General features: G+C 36.1%; 1 long non-coding RNA gene across 1 annotated transcript; it reads right to left on the minus strand.

The window, feature by feature from the left end:
* Nucleotides 1-468: 468 nt before the first annotated feature.
* On the minus strand, nucleotides 469-4,153 carry LOC117297122. The gene is made up of 3 exons (XR_004519866.1): nucleotides 3,983-4,153; nucleotides 3,073-3,182; nucleotides 469-693 (listed from the first exon to the last, which is right to left on the minus strand). It is a non-coding gene; the product is annotated as an uncharacterized LOC117297122 (long non-coding RNA).
* Between the last annotated feature and the right edge of the window lie 1,395 nt (nucleotides 4,154-5,548).

Here is a 5,548-nt window from a genome sequence, read left to right on the forward strand (position 1 = left end):
TTAATAGAAAGTAGGTTCTGTAAATGAATTCTTTCATGAGAGGTTCATTAACCTGGAGGCACAGCACAATCTTAGCTCAGTGTGTGAACAGTTGAAAGAAGAAACTCCCTCTCATCTAGAATGACAACATTTACATTGAGTACTTACGACAGGTTAAAGACACTGGACACTATTGGTAATTGTCAAAGACCAATCTTCTCACTTGGTGTATCTCAACATACGCATAAAATAACAAACCTGTGAAAATTTGAGCTCGATTGGCCGTCGGAGTTGCAAGATAACTAAGAAAGAAAAGAAAAAACCTTGTCATGAAGTTGAGCGCTTTTAGATGATTGATTGCGAGACCTCAAATTTTAAATCTGAGGTCTCGAAATCAAGTTCGTGGAGAATAACTTATTGCTCTAAAACTACGTCACTTCAGAGAGAGCCGTTTCTCACAATGTTTTATATTATCAACCTCTCCCCATTACTTGTTACCAAGTGAGGTTTTATGCTAATAATTATTTTGAGTAATTACCAATAGTGTCCACTGCCTTTGAAGACTCAGGATTTTTTAACCTGTTTACTGTACAGTGATATAGTCCTCTCAAGTCTTTTTGTTCAAAGTGAACAAGTCTTCACCTCACTTGGACTTGGGTTACAGTAAGGGAAGATTGAACCCATATCAAGTTGCTGCCATCTTTGATCTTCCTCCTATTCAAAACAATGATAACCAAAATGAGGCTTACAGGTCAAAAAAGTCTGACTCACTTATAAATAATATAAGGAATGCAGTAGTAGTACTTAAAGTAACTAATTTCATAAAAGATCATTTTTTTATTATGTAATTAGTTAGTGCTACTATCTTCCTTCCACGTTTTATCTGTCAGACTAACATGGCTATTTTTTATTATTCACTGAAGTATTCATATAATTTGCTGTACTCTGGAAAGAAAATGAAGATGATTGCATCATGATCTACAGTCAACAATCTGAGGCCGAGTCCGAAACGGTGACTTCGGCTACAGCTCTGGCTAGATCAGTGCATCTGCCAGTGTTGTAGAATAGGCAGACACGTGCGATCTAGCTGTAGCCAAAGTTGCCATTTCTGACACAGCCTAATAATCTCATGTTCAAGAGAAGATTGGTTAGCATTATTACTTTTTACAAATTTTGTAATTTATTCATCTTGGGTTGAACTACGCAGTTGAAGTTTTACACTATAGAATATAAATCACCATATCTATTGGTTCCTTACAAATGTAATAAGTTTTAATGGATTAATATTTGATTTTTCAGATTGAGGTGGTATTTAGTTTGGGTTATGCTCCCCCATCTATAAAAGGGTTCATGTTTACCCGCTTCTTATTATAATTAATTATTTGAAAACTTAACCGAGCAGTTAATGGTAACCCAGCCGTCGATTTCACAAAACTCTTCCTAACTTAAGATTAATCTTATGATTCAGGACAAGTCCCAACCTGCACTGTAGCATGCAGACCTTAAGATTAACCCTAAGTTAGGATGAGTAACTCGTCCTAACTTGAGATAAGACGGGTCCTAACTCTTTGTGAAATCGACGGCTGGACTCAAAGAATTTGGGGAAATTCCAAAAACCACTGAATGTTTACTGGACCAGAATTGGTTTAACAGGGCTGAATTGAAACGAGAAAAATACCTCACTAATTTGTATTGTGGACATGTATGCATCAATACTCAACAGAATTGAACAGTTTTATTATAAAACTGAAAGTCAACATTTGAAGAATTTTTTTTTCCCTGCCAAACTTGTACAGTCTTGAGTTTGCTGGCGCAAAGCAAAAATCACTGGCCTTCAGCCAGCAGTCCAGTGTCAACTTGGATCACTGTACTTATTCAAGCACTGTTAATTACTTTATGAATTGTAAATCTTGCTTAACATTCATGTTTAATTTGTTTCCTATTTTGAAAAAGAAGCCAGTTTAAAAAATAATTATATGAAATTTTGAACAAATTGTGAAATAAACTAACTCTGACAAAATTAGCTGTGCACAGTTTGCTTAATATTTAAAGGTCTCCAAGCACAACATAACTTGGTTTTTTTTCTGACCTGCGGGTGCTGGGTTGAAAAAAGAATTGAAAATGACATTTTTTTTAATTAGTCTGAGGACCCCCCCCCCCCCTCTCCTCCCTGCACCAATAAACCTTAAGCATTGATGTCATCAAAGATCTCATCAAGCCACCATGTTAGAGGTAAACCGGTGACTAAACAATGGAAACGCACAGATTTGTACCATGCATCTTCTTTACCTCTATGCGAGTGCGCCATACTCAAAGGACATCATGTGCATAGACCTTATCGCAAATACTCGGTACGCGCATAAAAGACGTAGAATGAGGTGCATGCTGGTCTAGCTAGCTATCAAATTTGATCACTAGCTAGACCAGCATGCACCTCATTCGACAGTTTGCGCTTGCGCAAAGGTATTTGCGAAAAGGTCTATAGACAATTAGGCAAATACCCATTGCGCAAGCGCTAACTGTTAAATGAGGTGCATGATGGTCTAGCTAGCGATCAACTAGCCAGCTATCAACTTGATCACTCTAGACCAGCATGCACCTCATTCGAACTTGTGCGTACTGTGTATTTGCGATAAGGTATACACATAAGGTCTATGCTTAAAGACACTGGACACTATTGGTTATTGTCAAAGACCAGTCTTCTCACTTGGTGTATCTCAACATATGCATAAAATAACAAATCTGTGAAAATTTTAGCTCAATTGGTCATCAGAGTTGCAAAATAACTATGAAAGAAAAAAAAACACTGTGTACTTTTAGATGATTCGAGACCTCTAATTCTAAACTTGAGGTCTTGAAATCAAATTCGTGTAAAATTACTTCTTTCTCAAAAACTACGTCACTTCAGGGGGAGCCGTTTCTCACAATGTTTTATACTATCAACCTCTCCCCGTTACTCGTAATCAAGAAAGGTTTTATAACATTTATTTTGAGTAATTACCAATAGTGTTCACTGCCTTTAAGATAATAAGGCTTGTGTAGATATGCCTAGCAGACTCCAGAAGGCTTTGTGTTGACATTAATGTTACTCACTTTGATACAATGACAATAAAGTTGGAACATTCCACCAAATCCAACCAAACAAGGCTTGCTGATTGTAGGGAAAACAGAATGCCCTCCTTAAGTCACAGTTCATCTGAGATCTAATCAGTAAGAGAATAGAGAGGGCAGGATACATGTATTATTATTATAAACCACTCAGTGAAAGCTTTAGTCCATCTCACCTTGTTCACACAAAAAATACAGACCTTTTGCAATTTTTGCACTTTACTTGCAGGCAAAACACTACACTGTTTGTATAGGAACTTTGAAATGATGTACTTTCAACATAAATCCCAGTATTGTTAGAAATAACAGCTGGATAGTTTATTAGACATGCCACTTTCTTCACTATCAAAAGTTGATCAAAATGATATGCTGCGTTTTCAGCTGAAATCCGAGCAGTGTAGGGTGTGCATGGAGCTTGCAGGAAGTTCTGGCTCTTTTTGCTCCTTGTTAAATGTGATTTTCATAGTACGGTTTAACTCCTAAAGATTGTTGTGACAGACCTTCCAAAATAGAAACAGCGGGCCTGGAAATACACTTGGCCCTGGTCTTGGCCTTGGTTTCTAATGGAAGTGCTCTTTTGAAAATGAAAATGGCCTTGCCCTCTTGGAAATAGTTTCAGGAGTTGCATTTGAATGTCTTATTTTTTTTTATCCTTTTCAAGCCAGTTCCTGCACATTATGTGACCCAACATCAAACAGCAACCCTAGATGTGAAAGTTTGAGCTAAGCTGGTCATCGATCCATTCAAACAAACTCTTATTTCACTGTTTTGGAACACCAAGTTATGAACTTGTTTTACTCTTACCTCAAATAATAGCATACAAGCACAAATATTTTAAGGAAAGTTTTACACCATGTATGTGCTGATCTGTAAACATCTAAATTTTCTATCTTACCAATGTTGTACACACCCTTTAAAGATGACCAAAAAGTCTCAGCTGCAGCAGCAAGACCAAGTAGAGTAGAATCTCACATCATCTGAATAATATAAAGGATGATACACTGGTAAAACAGTGCGCATGTGATAAATAACACGGAAAGCTGCAGACACTGTTGATTGATTGCAATTAAATGCACGGCCTTGTGCTGTGTTTTTAAAATGAAACCTTCGGTGTGGCACAACGTTGTTATAATTAATCAAAATATTTTTTAATTTATATAAAATAATGTTAATTACTAATAAAAAATTAAAGTTTTATTTTAATAATTGTTTATGCAAATCCTTTAATTTGTGAATGACCTATTTAAAGGCAGGGTAGAGTATCTTCACTTGATGTGCCCCCAACACATGCACACAAATAATAATCCTATGAAAATTTGGGCTCAATCGGTAAAGTTGCAAGAAAATAATGAAAGAAAAACAAACAAAAAATTTTGCAAAGAATTGGGTGCTTCCAGATGCCTGAAGAAGCCTTTCTCAGATTCAAATTTATTCGTAAAAAAAATATTTTTCTCTCAAACTTCATGCTCTAGACCAAAGCTTTTAACATTAGTTTTGGAGAAATTTCCATGAGTGTATACCTTCCATTTGAATAACATAATGTTAAAAGTAAATCAAGTATGGGTCCACTGCTGGTTATAGTGTGAATACATCATACTGCTCACAAATGGACTCTTTAAACTACGTCAACCTTTAAGCCTCGCATTTTCTCTGAAATTGACATTTGATTTCATGCATCACTAGGACTCAATAAGCATGAAGCAATTGCAATTTTATTTATGATACCTACGCTCATAATGTCTATATCATATCATTGTGGATTACCGACAATTTATGCATCTAGGATTATGGATTTATACCTTAAAATAAAACCAACATTACAATGCCTTTGTTAAATTTTGAAGGATTCTGGAGGATTTTAGGTCTTTTCAAATTTTAAGGTATTTAAAATATTACTGGTGCAAGATATTTCACGCAAATACAAATAAGTTTTCCCATCATTGAAGCTTATTTTAAAAAAAGAATTCAACCCAATCTGTAAACCATCATGCCCTGATTCTCCAGTTGATTCAACGTGAAGTATTCAGGGATTTATAAAGTCCAGTCTCACCCACTGATCTAATTTACCTACTTGTGCACTGGTGCACTGTAAGCTAAATGATGTTGAAGGATTTATCGAAAAGAGAAGGGGTTCGCCCCGATGTTCTTGGCTGTGGCTGCTGAATGCGCCGTAGCACCTTGTAAACCCTTATAAGGTGCTACATATTTGGGTCTCAGAATTCATAACTTTCAATAACCTCTCTTTCTAAATAAGTGTACTATATGCTAAACGCCTTGAGTACCTTGTTGGTAGATACCTACGCTATATAAGACTTCCTTATAAATGTATATAATTTTGTTCCAAAAATTTCAAGAGGCGGTAATTGAAAAACTAGTCCTAAATTGATAGAATGTTCAAAAAATAGGGGTGGGGTGGGGGTGGGGTGGTACTGTATTATATTGCAGCAGCCTCTCCAATAGG

This window comes from Asterias rubens, chromosome 1, assembly GCF_902459465.1.
Source record: "Asterias rubens chromosome 1, eAstRub1.3, whole genome shotgun sequence".
Taxonomy (NCBI): Eukaryota; Metazoa; Echinodermata; class Asteroidea; order Forcipulatida; family Asteriidae; genus Asterias; species Asterias rubens.